Here is a 19,524-nt window from a genome sequence, read left to right on the forward strand (position 1 = left end):
TACATATATATATATATATCTTTTTTTTTTTTTGTTTTGGGTTGTTGAATTCTGAGTTCTGGGGTTGCACTGCATATGTTCAATCAATTTGCAAATTCTCAGATTTGCAAGCTCAAACACTGCTATTTTTCAGAGTGTAATGTGGCTCTATATAGGAAGCAAAACTAATATGGCTCCCCACTCAACAAATATATTAATTTCACACATATACGTTTTATTTTTGGGGTGTTGCTTGTCATATATAACAACAGACAGTTGTAGGTAGTTCAGGGATTTGAACACCCAAATACATTGTTGCAAGGCAGCTGTGCTAACCACTTGGATATTTTGGTCAGTTTATTGAGCTCAAGCTCAATACATATTTGCAACATTTTTGCAAAACACAATTTACACAAACATAATCACTTTGTTACATTTATTTCATAATATATGTCACTGATAGTTTCTTAGCCTATCAATTTATATTTAAAATACTAATTTTTCACAGAAATAAATGTTTTAAACACCTATATATAATTTCCAGCATGCAGGATTATTTTTAAAAATTTGTTGATTTTATACAGTTTCACTAAACTAGGTTAATTATTTGGGAATTGTGGTCTCTGAGGTTTTTTTTTTTTTTGTTGTTTCTTGTTATCTTTATACCAAGCATACATGCACTGGCACCTTAAGAGCCCATTCACATTGAGGCGACACGACTTCGGGGGGCGACCTGTGAAGTCACGTGCACCACTGTGCACCGCGACTTGCAGAGACTTCACATACTGGAAGTCTATGCAAGTCGCTCCGAGGTCGCCCAAAAGTGGTACAGGACCCTTTTTCTAAGTCGGAGTGACTTGTGTCGCTCCTATTAGAACGGGTCCTGTACTACTCAATGGACCGCGACATACCGCGACTTGTCAGGCTGACAAGTCGCCTGACAAGTCGCGCTAATGTGAATGGGCTCTAAAAATTAATATAGTTTGATTCAATTAGTCCATCAAAAAATTTTAATAAATAAAAATTATTTGAGCTTGAATTGGGTATATATAATTTTTTTTTTTTTAAAGTACAAATCACACATGCTTTGAAAAAAATGTCATTAGCTTTAGGTAGTTAAGTGGTTAGCACCGCTGCCTTGCAACAGTGTATTTGGGTGTTCAAATCCCTGAACTACCTACAACTGTATGTGGTTATATATGACAAGCAACACTAATACGGCTTCTCCCCAAAAATGAAACATTGTATATGTGTGAAATTAATATATTTTTGGGGTTGGTTAGATATAGGAAGTAACAATAATATATAGTTTTTTGCATATATATATATATATATATATATATACACACATATGCAAAAAAACATATATTATTGTTACATTCTATATCTAACCAACCCAAAAATATATTAATTTCACACATATACAATGTTTAATTTTTGGGGAGGAGCCGTGTTAGTGTTCCTTTTCATATATATATATATATATATATACACATAGGCAAATCAATAAATAAAACATTATATATATATATATATATATATATATATACATATAATTATTTTTGGGTATCTATCTATCTATATATATATACATATATATGTGTGTGTGTTTATATATATATATATATATATATACACACACACATATATATATATATATTTATGTATAGATATATTTTTTTTGTGATTCATATATATATATATATATATATATATAATATATATATAGACATACATAGATATGTGCAAAAAAAAATAAAAAAAAATAAATAAAAAAAATAAAAAATTTATTAGCGCCGGAATAGCGCCGTTTTACCGCGAATTTGCGGCGGTATTTGCCACATATTCAATAAAACTCCCACTAACGTTTTCAAAAACATTATTTTCAGCCTTGTTTTTGGTTTGGAGCATGCTCACATGGGCTATCTGCCAGAAATTGACTCTGGAGCTATATTTGCATTTTACACTTTTATTAATATCTTTTTTTCTACTTAACATTTTCACACAGTTTAAAAGCAGTTTAGCTCAAAATCATATAACACATCTTTCCCACACATTTTTTATTTTTTTCCTGCCATATTTTGTGATTTTGAAAAAATTAGTCCACCTTTTAGCTGGACTGTTTTTAAGTCCAGTCCTGACATTAGTTGATCTTAATGAATCTCACAGTTGGCGTTATTTTCCGCCCGCCGTTCTTTGAATACCAATTTCAGACTTAAAAATTTGCCGGTTCGCAAAATCCCGCCGAAACGCCAATTCTCCGTACTATGAATCAGGCCCACTGCTTCAATTAGGCAGCGCATATCTTGTCTTCCAAAATTGTGCTGAAATGTATGAATTATACTATAGTGACATGGACTTTTAAATAATACCAATCCTTATAAATAATTATTAAAGTGCATAAATGTCAAAAATTAATAAAAGATACATAAAGTGCTCTGTGACATTCATGTAAACATCCGTACCCAAAAGAATATAACTGTGTGTATATAACACTGCAATCAATTAAAGTGCTTAGTGCTCATGAAATACCCAATTAAATACAATTATATATATATACATATATATAACACTTCAAACAAATAAAAGTGCTTTTGTGCTCAGTGCTACTATAATTTGATCACTCAAAGTTCAGTGCAAAAAAATTGTCCAATATTCTCCCAGTGAAGTATTCGCGACCATGCAGGGGGAACAGTGGTGGTGGGTATCTCCTATTCACCTGTGCAGTATTATCTGGGGTGTGCGCTTACCAGAGGGATATGATCCCTGTTATCTTATGGCAACCAGGATCCGCCTCACTGCAGAGTTTAGCTGAAACGCACGCCGGATACCAGACTAGTAGCCGGTAAGGAGCGACGTGATTTGCACATGAGGGCTTGCTATTATCTGTGATCCGGTAATTAGTATATACAGCTATTCAGCATAATGCTACATAGGCATTAATTGATTTTATATTTTGTATGAGTTTTAATGAACCCGTAATAAAGGATACGATTATTGAACATACTACACCACGAGAAGTCCCTTGTCTCTCTCCTATTACTTACCCTGATCCCAAACACAGGAAAAGTGGACGAGAGGATATGATCCCTGTTACCTTATGGCAACCAGGATCCTGAACGCTTTTTAGCTAATATTTAGCCGTTGAATGGTCCTCTCGTCCACTTTTCCTGTGTTTGGGATCAGGGTAAGTAATAGGAGAGAGACAAGGGACTTCTCATGGTGTAGTATGTTCAATAATCGTTCAATAAAAGTCCATGTCACTATAGTATAATTCATACATTTCAGCACAATTTTGGAAGACAAGATATGCGGTGCCTAAGTGAAGCATAGCTTCTTAGTAGATCACTGCATTGTACCTGTAATTCTTCAGTGTTCTTGGGTTTAATCTGGGCATCTTCTGTCTGCTTCTGCCCACCACCTGCATTGCTTTAGTATTCTTAGCTCTGCGTGCCAGGGATGTAGTCCCGACATTTTCTTCATCTTCTGCCGGCCTCTATCCCCGCCCACTGGCCCGCCCACCACGTACAGCACTTCCCTAGACCATTAACTACAGTTCTGATAGGAGGTGGGCGGGGACAGAAGATGCAGAAAATGCCGGGACTCAACCTAGACACAGAACTAAGAATACTAAAGCAATGCAGGTGGTGGGCGGACTTACGGTCGGGACAGAAGCAGACAGAAGATGCTGACAGTAAACCCGAGCCCTAAGCACTTCACCTCCGCTGCGCCCCCTTCCTACAATAAATTGTTCCACCCCTTGTACCGGCCCTGCACTGGACCAGCCCACCGGGAATTCTCCCGATTGGCCAATCCGGGCCTGTCTCTCGGTATATTGCTGTATGGGGGAACTGGTCTTCGGTTTAAATCTGCAGCCTGCACTTGCCCTGGTGCCGAGCCGCTACCGTGCACCTCCGTTTAATCAGATGTCTATCTCGGTGCTAATCCTCCGGCTATCTCCCGATCCATGCTGTAGACTGTTTACAGCATCTAGCGTGGGCATGAGCTGCTCGCAGGGCTTCGGTACGGTTCCAAGCTATGCCGCGGGAGTTTCCCTGTTCAGAGCTTTCTCTTCCGGGTCCAGCGGGAGTGAGGTGAGAGAGAGAGAGAGAGAGATCGCCGCCAAGCGCTCACATGGTCACGCTGACACACCCCCCCATGTATCAGTTTTTCATCCGTGTTTTTTTACATCCACTACCAATGAAAAAAGGACCGTTTGTCCGTTTACATCCGTTTTTTGTCAGATCCGTTTTTTTGACGGATGAAAAATAGGGCATTAATTAGTTCCAAAAAAACGGACATTGACAGAAGGGGATTAAAAGGGATGATCATCCGTTTTTACATAGAGATGCATTGATGTCCGTTTTTCATCCGTCAACGGATGGATGAAATACGGACAAACGGACCGTATGTGTGAAAGGGGCCTTAGTTTGAAATTGATGGCAGGAACACTCCTCAAAAAAGTTGGAACTGGGCAACAAAAAGCTGGAAAAGTAAGTGGTGCTAACAAGGAACAGCTAGAACATTTTGCAACTAATTAGGTTAATTGACAACAGGTCAGTGACATGACTGGGTATAAAAAAAGGGCATTAGAGAGTCAGAGTGTGTCCGAGATAAAGATGGGCAGAGGGTCACCAATCTATGAAAAACTGCATCTAAAAATTGTCAAACAATTTCAGAATAGTGTTCTCAATGTAAAATTGCAAAGACTTAAAAATGCATCATCTACAGTACATATCACCAAAAGATTGAGAATCTGGAGCCATCTGTGTGCAAGGGACAAGGCCGAAAAATGCAATATTGGATGCTTACGATTTTCTGGCCCTCAGATGGCACTGCATTAAAAAAAGGCATGATTCTGTGATGGACATTACTGCATAGGCTTGGGAATACCTCCACAAATCACGCTCTGTAAACACATTTCTCCATGCTGTCCAAAAATGCAAGATAAAGCTCTATCATGCAAAGAAGCCATATCTGAACATGATTCCGAAATGCTGCGGTCTACTCTGGGCCAAAGCTCATTAAAAATAGTCTGTTGCAATGTGGAAAACTATTCTGTGGTGAGACTAAATTAAATTTGACATTCTTTTGGGCAACCATGGGTGCCACGTCCTCCGGACTAAAGAGGAGAGGGGCCTTCCGCCTTGTTATCTAAGCTCAGTTTGAGTACTGCTTGGATCTTGATGAAGGGGACATACCCTGAAAGCTTGTCCTGAAAAATTGTATGTTAGTGCAAATAAAAAAAAGTATCACGGACAGTACTCAATTGTCTCTGTCGCAAGTGCACTAATAGGGCTACAATGACCTTAAGCTCAGTTCAAAAGCCTGCATTTCTGACAGTGTAGGGGTGCAATGGGCAGCTTGCAGATCTGGAAAGGCAGCATCAATGCTGAAGGGAAAAAAACCTCAGGTTTTGGAGCATATGCTCCCATCCAGACAGCGTCTTTTTCAGGGAAGACCTTGCATGTTTCAGCAGGACAATGCCAAACTGCATACTGCATCTATGACAACAGCCTGGCTTTGTAGTAGAAGAGTCCAGGTATTTAACTATATAATGTAAAAATGAATGACCTCGCGCTTGTGGTAGATAATAAATTAATATATAAATTTAAGTAAATCTGTGTAAGCTGCCTGCTGCAGTGAAAAAGTGCTAGTGCTTTTTAGAAGTGGTGGACAAAGATTGCAGCGCCGCTTAAATATCTGTGTTAACTGTCATAAATAAATAAATAAAACAATTTGTGCAAAAATGTGCAGAGACTTATAAACTGTGCAAAAAAGCAAATATATGTATATCTTATGAAGAGTGCTATTAAAGTGCATCACAAATGTCCATAAATCCAGATCAAAAGTGCTTGGTGCTTGTTCCATGCTTGCTTGCGCCTATGTTATTCTACTTACCACAATGTGGTCAAACAAAGGCATGGAATGTAGATTGTATTATCCTTGAACTTCTTATGGACTGTTTTGGTAATGCCGGAAAAGATCCTTTAAAGAGGTGGTATTCCTGAGTTTCCTCATAAAAAAGAAGCTTTATATAGTGAAGATCGTTTTAAACATAACGTTTATTATATAAAGCAAAGGGAATACTCACAAACATGTTAAAATCATAAGCATAGAGCTCGGCACGGTGGTCAGCTGCTTCCACAGCGTGCGCCTCACCGGCCGGAAATGACGTGGCAATCCGCTCGACCAATGGCTAGACGCGTTTCGCTGTCAATCACAGCGCCCTCTGTAGCTCCATAAGATTTGTTATAACACAAAACACTTTGCATAGACACACCTATAGGGGGCTGTCCCTCTGGTTCAATACCCCCCCCCTGCTAGCAGCATTCCCAAATCAGTTTGGTAGCAAGCAGTAGATAGTCCAAGAACCCCAAAAAAGAGGTGTGAGGGCGGCGACTGTCAGAGGACACAAGAGAAATTAATTTTACAGTAAGTTCTTACAAAAATTCTATTTTCTCTTACATCCTCTGACAGTCGCCACCCACTCATACAGTCTTCACTTATGGGATGTCCCAAAGCAGTGTAGACATGAGGGGTGGGAAGCGCAACCGTCACAAAGGCAACGCAGCACCCAGGTCAGAGAAAAGAACCTTATCTGAACCAGAAAGGTAAAACACTGGGTAACAGAAAAGCTCAACAAGAGCGAACAAACCCAGGAAAGCAAATCAATAAAGGGGGAACAACCCCCACAAGACGGGGACAGGCTACACGCCATGTCACTCTTAAGGCACTGCCGCACACAGAACTTTGTGGCCAAAGGAGGCATCTGCCGATGCCAAAGCATCAAGTTTGTAAAATTTGGAAAAGGTGTGCACGGAAGACCAAGTCGCTGCTTTGCACACCTGGGCCACCGATGCTTGATGTCGGAAAACGCCCAGGACGCACTCACCGCTCTGGTAGAGTGCGCCTTGACAGGGAAGAGCGGCACCCGTTCCCTAATTGAATAGGCCTGAACTATCGTCTGTCTGATCCATTTAGAAATGGTTGCCGCAGACGCAGCCATACCCTTCCGAGGTCCTTCAGGAAGGAAAAAAAGAGAATCCGACTTTCTGAAGGATTCAGTAGACGACAGGTACACCCTGATCGCCCGGACTACATCCAAGGAATGCAAGGCAAACTCCTTAGGATTCACACACAGCGAAGGCAAGACAATGTCCTCGTTAAGATGAAAATCGGATACCACCTTAGGAAGGAAAGATTGGTGAGGTCGCAAGACCACCTTATCCCGATGAACAACCAGGTAAGGGGACCGGCAAGACAGGGCCGCCAACTCCGACACTCTGCGAGCAGATGTGATCGCCACCAGAAAGGCAACTTTCCGTGACAGCACAGGCAGAGGAATCTCCCTGATGTTCTCAAATGGAGGACGTTGCAAAACGGACAGTACCAAATTCAGGTCCCAAGGAGGTAAAGGCGCTCTCCTAGGGGAGCCAGATGACGCACCCCTTGAATAAAGGTGCGGATAAAGGAGTTTGACGCCAAAGGGTGCTGGAAAAGGATTGCCAGCGCAGACAACTGACCCTTAACAGATTGCAGAAAGGCTAACACGCTCGCCGCCGAAAAGGAGCGAGGATGGAAACCCTGCAATTCACACCAGGCGAAATAAGCCTTCCAAGTACGGTAATAGATCTTACCGGACGAGGCCTTCCTAGCCTTGAGTAGGGTAAGAATGACCACCGACGAGAGACCCCGATCTCTCAGGACCTGGCTTTCAACAGCCACACCGTTAAAGCCAGCGACTGTAAAGAAGGATGGAAGATCGGCCCCTGAGACAGCAGATCGTCTCGTAACGGAAGCCGCCAGGGAGTCTCGACGACCAGTTGCATGATGTCCGCGTACCAAGACCGGCGCGGCCATTCCGGGGCCACCAGAATCACCAACTTCGGTTCCGAGACCAACCTTCGAAGAAACCTGGACAACAACTGAATCGGGGGGAAAGCATAAATCAGGCGATACCGATTCCAAGGCACCACCAGCGCATCCAAGGAGTCTGAAAGAGGATCGTGTGTTCTTGCCACGAACCTTCCCACCTTGTTGTTTAGGCGCGATGCAAACAGATCCACGTCCGGGGATCCCCATCGCGTGCACACAGCATCTGAAACACCTCCGGTTTTAAGGACCATTCCCCCTGGTCCAGGATCTGGCGGCTCAGATAATCGGCCTGCCAGTTCTCCACACCTAGAATGTGAACTGCCGAAATCGCCGGGACCTGCGTCTCGCCCCAAGACAGAATTTTGGTCACGTCCTGGGCCGCCCGGGCACTCCTGGTGCCCACTTAGTGATTGATGTAAGCCACCGCAGTTGCGTTGTCCGTCTGCACACGCACATGACGGCCCCGAAGAGGATCCGACCAACGAAGCAAACAGTCTGATCGCTCGCAGTTCCAAGATATTTAATCGGTAGGGAGGATTCCTCCTCCGACCAAGTGCCCTGGGCAGACAGAGTGCCCAGAACGCCACCCCAGCCCAACAGGATGGCGTCCGTGGTGATCACTGTCCACAATAACGGCTGGAAGGATTTCCCCTCCATCAGAGCCGGAGACTGGAGCCACCACAGAAGATGCGCTCTGACTTGGTGACTCAAAGATATCCTTCTTTCCAAGGAATGAGGATGCCTGTCCCACCTGGCCAGGATCTCCGCTTGAAGAGATCGTGTGTGGAACTGTGCAAATGGTATCGCCTCAAAGGCTGACACCATCAAACCCAGGGACCGCATGCAGGTCCTGAGCGATGAGGAGTCTTTGTCCCTGAGGGACCTGACCTCGTTCTGCAGAGTCCAGAGTTTGTCCTCCAGCAGGAAAACCTTTGCATGGGCGGAGTCCAGGACCATCCCCAAGTAAGGGAGACAAACAGAAGGGGACAATGTCGACTTCTGAAAGTTGATGGTCCACCCGAACTCCTGGAGCATCTGAACCGTGGTTGACAGATCGCGCAACAGAGTTGGACTGGAACTCAATCTTAACAGGAGATTGTCCAGATATCCCAGGATCGCAATCCCCTGCGCCCACCATAGGGCCAGAACAGGAGCCAACACTTTGGTAAACACCCTTGGAGCCGAAGCGAAACCGAAAGGTAACGCCACAAACTGATAGTGCTCCTCCGCGATTGCGAATCAGAGGTACCTCTGATGACCCTCGAATATGGGGATGTGTAGATACGCATCCTTGAGATCGATTGAAGCCAGGAAATCTCCTGGGCTCAGGGAGGCTACCACCGAGCGAAGGGATTCCATACGGAATTTTTAAACCCGCATGAATCGGTTCAGAAATTTCAAGTCCAGAATCGGACGCACCTTGCCCTCCTTTCTGGGCACTGCCAACAGATTCGAGTAAAACCCCCGAAATCTGTCCCGATGTGGCACCGGGACGATCACCCCCTGGGCGATGAGATCCTAAACCGCCTGTTAAAGATCTTGAAAACGATCTGGGGTCAAATGAAGATTTGAGGGAAAGAACCTGTCTGCTGGACGCGATCAGAATTCGATCTTGTACCCTGACCGAATGAGTTCCTGAACCCACCTGTCCTGAATCCGGGACAGCCAAGTTTCGGGAAAACCACAAAGTCCCCCCCACCCCTGAAACAGGTGAGTGCGCCCCTTCTGGTCGAGGCGGACTGCGCCGCCGTGCCAGCGTGGGCAGCTTTTGACTTGCCCGCCAAAGGCTTCTTCTGGCCACCAGCAGCCTTGAAGGATTTGCCCTGGTCTTGTGCCTTGAAGGCACGAAAGGACCCCTGATTCGGTTTACCGCGAAAAAACTTACCCTTGGGTGCTTGGGGCAGCAGAGTGCTTTTGCCCCCAGTGACCTCCTTAACCAACTCGTCTAGGGAGTCCCCAAAAAGGCGATTCTCTGCATATGGGATGTCAGACACAGTCTTCCTGGAAGTCTGGTCGGCCAACCAGCTCTTTAGCCACATTATACGACGGATTATCACTGCGACAGCAGATAGTCATGAAACTAAAGGGGCCTCATCCAAGGCCGCGTGTCACAGGTATAAAACAGCCTGAATAATTTGGTCCCCCATCTCCAAAGTAGCAGGAGGGGCGGATCAGCCACAAGGGTGCGTCTGAGCACCTTGGTCCACTCCACCACAGCCTGAGAGACCATTACAGAGGCGAAAACAAGTTTCATCAAAAAACCTGCCACCATATAGGAGTGGGGAGTAAGAGATTCCACCCGTCTATCCGTCGGGTCCCTTAACACCAGAGAATCCTCCGTGGGCAGTAGAGTGGCCTTGTTCAACCTGGACACCGTGTGATCCACCTTAGGGGCCACGGTCCAGCGCAAATCCATTGAAGACGCAAAAGGGATAACGGTACTGAAACCGCTTTGGTACCACAATATTTGCGCTTCAAATTGCGCCATTGTTCGTTCACCGTTTCGTGAAACTCAGCGGGACAGGGGAACACCTGTGCCGCTTTCTGGGTCCTGTGGGTCCCAAAGGAAGACCTCTTACCCGGCGGGTGGGGCTCATCCTCTAAATGTAGCGTATCCTTAACAGAACTAATAAGCGCAGACATAGCTGCGCATTCTCTTGCCGTCCCGGTGGGGTGGGGGGGGGGGGGGGGGAGTCGTCCCCCTCCTCATCCTTCTCCTCCCCTTCCGACTGAGAGGACTGAGACCCCTCAGGAGGTAAACTGTCCACGGCAACCATATCTAGCCATGAATAAGAAAAATGAGAAAGTCTGGGCCTTTTCTTAGAAGCCCGCTCAGACATCAACAGATCCACTTTAGACGCTAAAGTCACAAGTGCAGCAGTAAGGGAGCCCATCGCGGAGGATTCAGGCGTACCTGAACCCTCCACCAGAGCTGGGGGGAATTTGCTGTCCTGGGACTCCATAAAAATTTTATGGCGCTGGCCCTTTAAACTCACGATAGCGGCGGATCCCACCGCAATGAGGACTAGCCTGAGTTACCAAATATTGAGGAATATAACTGCCAGCAAAAGGTATTATCCCATGAAAATAGCACAAAAAGCCTCCCAGAAGTGTAGCTGTACAATACCGCGCTTGTAGCTCGATCTGACTGCCTGGAGAAAGGAAATGATGTCACGCCGCTAGAGGCCAAAATAGGACTTGAGCCAAGGAAAAATGGTTGCCAATGTAATGCTATGGGGAGGCTCCGGGAAAATGGCCGCCGAGCACATGTTGGAATACATTGCCAACACTAAAGATGGCGCCCGAAAGGGCGCCAAAACACTACAGGGGAATAGACTGCTGATGCCCTCACATGAAGCCGAACAGCCTGCCCACACCCAAAATGGCGGCCCCACGATTTTTACACCACAGCGGCCCCCACAACCATGTCTGTACCCCCAAACGTAGCACAAGCATTGCCAGGGACTCCGGGACCCCCGCAAACCCCCAAAACACGGCATGACCGCAATAGCGCCCCCGCAGGGACACACGGGGACCACAGAGACAGACATGAGGGGGATATCACAGACTGCAAACAGACTGCCATCCCCATGACAGAGGCCCCACACACACCCCCCGACATACAATGCCACATACAGAGGGGGTAGCATGGTACTCACCGATCCAGCGAAAGTGTGGGTGCCACTCTGCGACGAGTAGCCTCCCACCCAGGTGAGGGCGCCGTCAGCCAAACAGGACGCTAGCAACACGCGGCGTACCGCAGTTGAGACATCCTAGCGAAGTAGCCACTTCGCTGGCTTTTGTCGCCGAGGACAGGGACAGGTCATTTGCGAGGCGAGGATGTACGCATACCATGCTAAACGCTCGATGGCGGGCTGGGATTCCATAAGGCTCTACTACAGCCAGTCCGATTCCCAGCTCCGCAAACGCTGTAGTCTTCCGAAGTCTGACTAAGTGCAGGATCAAATAAAAAGCTATCAGTGAAAAGAAAAAAAAAAACACTTAGCAGAAATAAAAATTAAGAAAACAGAAGAAAAGGCTGAGACTGAAGCCCCAGCTAAGGGAAGCCTGCCTACACCTGACTAGGCAAAAGACAAACTGATTTGGGAATGCTGCTAGCAGGGGGGTATTGGACCAGAGGGACAGCCCCCTATAGGTGTGTCTATGCAAAGTGTTTTGTGTTATAACAAATCTTATTCCTAGCTTGCTTCCTGTGGATAAGAGGTCAATACCCATAAGTGAAGACTGTATGAGTGGGCGGCAACTAGAGGACATAAGAGAAATATGGCAGAAGACCCAGGACTTTTGAGCAGCTAGAATTCTATAGCAGGCAAAAATGGGACAACATTCCTCTTCCCAAAACTCCAGCAACTGGTCTTCTTATTTCCCAGACATTTACAGAGTGTTGTTAAAAGAAGAGGGATGGGTTTTCTTTTCCATTGTAAACAGAATGTGTTTATGAGATTTGAAAATCATTGCTTTCTGTTTTTATGTAGATTTTATACAGCGTCCCAACTTTTTTAGAAATGGGGTTGTAAATTGTGTTTAATATATAAAATAGATATATATGTCAAGATGTATGAAGTGTAGGAGGAAATTTTGGAGGACAAAATGTTTTTAGAAATATAGGTATAAGCCATATGTGAAGAAATATAGGAATCGAAGACAACAGGATATGGACTGCTAATGGAGGATGTGATTAAATCATTAAAAATGTATACCAATAATATATCTATGTAGAATAACTTATTTATATATTATTTATTTGAATTGTTATTACTAACATTTATATACCGTATTTTCCGGTGTAGAAGACGAACGGGCGTATAAGACGACCCCCCTAATTTTCAAGTTAAAACATAGGTTTTGGCCTATGCTCGCTGTATAAGACTAACCCCCTTCCGAAGCAAGGCAACACCATTGAAAAACATCAGATTTCTCATAGATCTCCAAGGTACCCCAAGTACTGCAATACATGTAATCTCTCATAATATCTCTAAGGTACCCCAAGTACAAGTATTATTAGTAGATTCCCACACAGGCGCTGGGTGTGTGGGAATCTTGTTCTGGTATACCGTATGTACCGTAGCTTCGGCTGCATACAGTATACCGCGCTGAGCCAATCACAGTGAGCGATGTATTCTATTATTGAATGCAAAGCCTGCTCGGATTGGCAGAGTCAGAGAGGTGGGCTGATGTTACTCCGCCAACACGAGCAGGCTTTACATTCAATAATAGAATACATCTCTCTCCCTGATTGGCTCAGCGCGGTACACTGTATGTAGCCGAAGCTAACGGTGCATAATGTACACCGGTACAGGATTCCCACACAGCCAGCGTCTTGAGAGATTACATCTACCGGTAATACTTATACTTAGGTTACCTTGGAGATATTATACTCGGCGTATAAGACGACCCCCCATTTTTGGGGGATTTTTTTGAGGTTCAAAAGTAGTCTTATACGCCAGAAAATACATCAGTTTACGGTGGAGACTGGGGAGAGTTGAGGATCATAATCATTCCCACTTGGTTATTGTGAAGAAAGATTTTTTTACCCCAGACTTATCAGGCTTGGAGCTGAAGGTCTAAAGGGGAAAGGGGAATCCTTTCTTGACACTGGAGAAGGTGGCCTACTTGCAGGAGCACAAACCTTTTTTCTTAGGAACAGAGTACTCTTACCCCCAGTGAGCGGCTTAATGTACTTGTCCAAGGAGGTACTATTCTCTTTTAAAGGGCTCTTGAACTTCTTAGATGGAAGTTCTACTGACCAGTATTTCAGTCAGAGGATCCTCCACACGTGAACAGAAAGGATGCTCATGCTGAAAAGTTGTCAGAGAGTAAATCGGAAAGCTGTATGCACAGTAGCAAAGGGACCACAGGTAAAATTTCTATGTTGTGGTTGAGGGGATTCCTTTTAAAGGATTCAGCATCATGGGCCAGACAGTCAGTGTCTGGCAAACTGCCATGTTACAGCAGGTTGCATAGGGGGACCTGTGAGGGCAAAAGAGGCCTCTTGTCCACCAGGTCAAGAGGACCTCTTGTCCACCAGGTCAAGAACATACTCAACAGGACTGTTAAGATTTTCTTAAGAGGCAGCTGGGTCCACAACAGGGACAGAATATTTTTCCATCCTCAAAACCTGTATCTCTAGCAAAGCATTTGGGAGGTATGAAAATCTTTTCGGAGTGAGGCCAGTCAACATATAAAACTGGCTTTAAGTGGAGAACAGGAAAGGTCTAGGAAATTTTAGGGAGCCCATGCTAAGGACCTTAGGGTGGTCTGACCCAGGCTGCTCTAAAGCAACTCAGAAATGCACCTTGCATCAACAAGGACCAAAACAGTCTCCCTTAGTTTAGGATGTATCAGTACAGAACGTATTCTGTGAGTTTGATCCTGTGGAAGCAGAAAACTCCTCACATTCCCCCTCCTCAGGCAGCGCAGGAGCCGCAAATGAAAAAAAATATTACCCTGAAGGAGAGGATAAAAGGGGCCTGTTTGTGACCCCTGCCATTAATGGCCTCCAAGAGGCCTACCCATTTTGACCCTCTCTGGTCAAAAAAGGAGGAGTGTGTGCCTGAGGGGACAGAAGACAATCAGAACAGAGGAGATTAGCACCCTGTGTGAAGAGACTATCACCCCCACTTAAGTTGTCAGCAGAGGCCGAGTGAGTCAGGCCCTCTCACCCATCTCTGCTCTTGTGATCTTCCATGTGCAGTGCTGAGTGTCCCCAAAAAGGGAATTCCATCTATGCTAGGCACTGCAGGCTACTTGTTCACCCAGGTAGCATTCAAGGATTGTTTGTGCTGTGTGGGAACCAGAAGAGAATGATGCAAAATAGGAAAACGAATGCCCAGAGGAAGCCTAAAATGCCCTGCAGTGGGCCCTTAGGCAAGAAGTCGGAGTCTGTGCATCAGTAACCCTTGTGACAAAAAAGGGCATCAAATTTGAATAGACTGGCTTTTCCATAGGACTCAGCCATAGAAACAACTGATCCAGAAAGTTGCACAGTAAAGTTGCAGTGGCTATGGGGTAGCTAAAGCAGCATAGAACAACCCTGCAAACAAAACCTCACCAAAATAGGAGGAACATAGGTTCCCTTAGGTGTTAAAACATCCATCACCCAAGAATACCTGCTAAAAACAGAGGCTTGCTGGGAGTGGGATTAAATAGAGGGGATCACCCTGTAGCTTTTTTTTTTGCCAGTGTCCAGTCACCTGAAGGCAGCTTCCTATAACCTATTCCTTACGACTTACGCTAGCCATACATGTATAGACCTTGCAAGCTGAAATGAAAATCTAAGCGATTCCTCCATCTACACTACACAAATAGACGAATCTCCCACTGCAGCTATTGGATTTTGACAACTGGCCTTCCTCATTTGGTTTTTCAAAGGAGGGGAACAGGTTCACCCATGGAGCAAAATTCAGCTAGCTCATCAGGAACTGGCTGAAAATTGCTTAGTGTATTGCAAGCTTAAGGAGCCTATGCTGTGTCCGTAACGCTACACTTACGTTTCCGCAAATCAACAAGCTAGGTCAGCCTATTAACCTTGCTGGCCCATTCCCACTAAGGTGTTGCAGCAAAATGCATGTTGTGCGGTGCAAATTTATTTTGAATGCAATGCACATACCGTGCATTAATAAAATATAACTGTGCATGACCAATTTTTGAAGCACTTTGTTGGGAGGACTCATTAGCAAGATTTGTTTGAATTTGATTTTATTGGGCCTTTAAAGTATATGTAAACCCGATTACTAAAATCTCAGGCATTAACTTGTTAATGTAAATATATAATAAACAATTAAAATTATTTATGCCACTCATGGATATCAAACATGTCAATGTATTTAAGCCCTAAAAAGGAGAAATGTACTGCCTATAATACATTGTAAAAATTAGGATTTACATTGAAGTTCTAGGAGCTTTATAAATAAATTTGTTTGCACTTACACGGTTAGAGAACTCCAGAGTGTACTGTAACATACTTAAATTTACAGGAAGCACATTATGATTTAAGATTCTTAAACAGTCCTTCAGGTGTTTTGTTTCTGAAGTATACAATGCGAAAAACTAAAAATCAAACAAAAACTCATCTCACGCATCAATCTGTTTTATTTTCGGTTTTATTATATTTCAGCTTCTAAAGGGCACACTACATCACATGTGCAACAACGTGTATTTCTAAATATTTTTTTTATATTTTTTGTTTTCATTTCTTAAAAACGAGATTGGTCCTAAAAATATAGAAAGAAATAAATTTAAATTCACAGAAAAAACTGTACATATATCAAAAGTCACTATAACACAGTTTGGTTACATATATATATATAAAAATAACATAGGAGACGGTGAGAGGCTTTAGGGATCATTCTAGTGAAAACTGAAGGATCTATGAGCTGCGGTACTGACGCAAGAGACAAGTAGCCATGATACAGGTCACAGATCCTTAGCGCTACCACAGAACTAACCCTGGCTACTCTCATTCAGTGTAGCAAAGACTAAACCTGTGTTTTTCCTGTCCTGTCATATGTGGTTTAGGATAATTCTGCAATACATCTACCACTGGTTTAAGATTGATATATTTCATGGAAGTAACTTATGTCTAGAATTGGAAAGAAACAGCACATTATAAAAAAATTCTCATTAGGGTAAAAGACTTAACTCACTGCACTGAAACACCGAGGCCTCTGTCTACAAATGGGATGTCTTTACGGACCATTTACTAATAAGGAAGAACCAAAACAATTAGAAGCTTGGTGTGTCATGGTAAATAATCACATGTAAAAATTGTAATATATATTACACACACACACACACAGCAGTTACAATATTTTAAAGGAAAAGTTTACTTTGGAACTAAAATCCATTTGCCCAACCCTCCCACCTATTCTAACCTAAAACTTGCCCCATTAAGATGCCTACCTACATACTGTGACTGTAGCAAGCAGCCTACCCTTATTGCCACATCTTGACTCTCCCTGCACTTATGCAGTTAGTCCCCTTGGACGTAAATTTGGGCTATATTACTATTCTAAAGATGCTAAAAGACTAGCTTTATTCAAGTATATAGGGACTCCTGGTAGAGGCACGGCCAGCCCTGTAGAAGACTAAACACTGGAGAAGGCAGCTACTGTCAAGTATAGTCAAGTGAGCCCCTGGATGGAAGTATCTATGTTCGATTTTGTTAGGGGGCTAGGGTGAGCGGGCTTACAAATTTTAGTTAGAAAGTGAACTAGTCCTTTAAAGCAGTATTTAACTCAAAACCAAACATTTCATATATAACCGTTTACCAATTCTTAGATGCAATGGCTGCATTCGTTTTTTTTTTTAGGCCCTTTTTTCTTTATTTTCACCCGGTGATCTGGCCAGCAAGTCTGTTGTTTTTCAACAGAACAAGTTCTCCTGCAGGTGGATCAGTTACAGGGTAGAGACAAACCATTTAACACTGACAGGGGTGCTTACAATAGTCAGATTCTATGTAAAAACATTTATCCCAAAAGGAAAAAAAACTGTTACTGGAACTGCTTATAAAGTGTTAGCTGGAGTTTGGCTTCAATTTGTTAGTGTATGTAAATCTGCTAGTACATCAAAGACCCCCTTTCACACGTGCAGACTGTTCATTTGAACAGTTCAGTCACACTTTTTTAAAGAAAAAACAGATGACGTTTACATCAGTTTTTACATCCACTACCAATGCAAAAAGGGACCATTTGTCCCTTTACATCCTTTTTTCATCTGTTCCATTTTGTAATTGGAACAAAAATAGGGCTTTAAAAAATGGATGTTGACAGAGACGGATGTAAATGGATGATCATCTGTTTACATCACTTTCTCCATAGAGATGTATAGGTGTCTGTTTTTCATCTGTTAACGGATGGCTGAAAAAGGGGCCTAACACTTCCCTCCCCCCCCTCAGACTGACAATGCTGCTGTCCAAAGAAAGAAAACTAAAACTAATACTGCTGCCACATCTAATGATTGATAAGCTGCAATATATTACAGTTTGGGGTTTAAAACTGATTTACAGTAAGCCATTTTATACCAACAACTCAAATCAAGATTAATAAAAAAGCAGAAGCAAAAATGTACCTTCAGTGAAAACAGCACATCAAAGAGATGTAGGCAATTTAAGTTAAATGCAAATCCTGATTTTCCTTTAAAAGTCGAGCTTACCCAGCCTCCTTCCACTTACCTATTGGTCAGTTAAGCTGGCCATGACAAAAAGGATCAGGGAAGCAAAGCTAGTCCCCTTATGGTAAATATATATATATTCAGCTGTGTGTAACTCTGGATATACTGTACTGATAGTTTTGATATCCGATTTTCACTGAAGGTAGCCTCTGCTTGTGCATTTTACCAGTTTATGCTCAGTTTGAATTACCAAAGTATGTGACAGGTTAAACTTTAGGCATCTGGGGATTGATTTTGCACTGTGAAAAATAGCCAGCCAAGGAACATGTAGTATGATCACTTAAAGAATAATGATGTTTTTCAAGCATTAAAGCATAAGGCTACTGTAAAAAGGGCTACTCGGTAAATGTCTAATGCACCAAGAACTAGCTGCCAAGTTACAAATACCTGTATGCCTACAAAGTTTTATAAACGAGGTGTGTCTAAAAAGTTTGGTGAACGGTCCAATAGCTCAATGGCAATGCTAGCCAGGTGTGCGCGCATGCACACGGCTATCCAGAGACACATCGCAAAGCGCCACCTAGCACGGAGTACACGTAACCATCAGGGTAAACCCTGTACAGGACAGAGCGCACCATCGTTCGTGAAGATTTTGGAGATCTGTTCCCGATTTGTGCCGCACAGGCTGACAGACGAACAGAGCGCAAAACGGATAGAAAGTGGAGATTTCATTACCATATGTGACCAGGATCCATCCTTTCTGATTCCCCACCTGAAGAGAGTCATAAAAGGCGCACACAGTTTGCGGACGTGGCGGCAATCTGAGGATGTGTGACAGAGGTTCTGGGATCGATTCATAAAGAAGTTTTGCTGACATTTTCCAGAAGCTTTATGGATGTTGCCAAAAATGTGTTGTGAAGGATGGTGATTATTTTGAAGACCAATAAGACCCCGTTCACACTGGGGCGACCTGGTCGCCTGCCATAGAGAAGCTGTGGACCCGTTCTAATAGGAGCGACACAAGTCGCTCCGACTTAGAAAAAGGGTCCGGAGCTTCTTTGGGGCGACCCGGAGCGACCTGCATTGACTTCAATGATATGAAGTCCGTGCCGGCCGCTCCGAGGTCGCGGTGCGAGCTGCGCACCGCGACCTGTGAGGTCGCCCCGGCAAGTAGCGTCGCCCCAGTGTGAACGGGGTCTAAAAGTTATTTGTTTGTATCTTCTGTTTTGTTTGTTTTCTGATACCATTCAAACCTTTTAGATACACCTCGTATTCCTTAGCTTGATCATACCTCTTGCACCTGAACCAGCTTATATTCCAAAGTTTCATGCTTGTCTTGAAAAGTATAAAAATAAAGGCAAACTTTTCTTTTTGGTTTTGGATAGCGTAGACAGGGATTAGAACACCTTTCAGGTTTATATTGCTGTCTGTGCCCCCATTAGAAGATTCATCCTCTCTATTTATCCTGTTTAGCATTATCAACAAAGGTGAAAGTAAAGGAAAATCCCAGGTTTTGGATTGCCCCCAGAGCACGAA

This window comes from Pelophylax lessonae (assembly GCF_965119305.1).
Source record: "Pelophylax lessonae genome assembly, chromosome: 2".
Classification (NCBI taxonomy): Eukaryota; Metazoa; Chordata; class Amphibia; order Anura; family Ranidae; genus Pelophylax; species Pelophylax lessonae.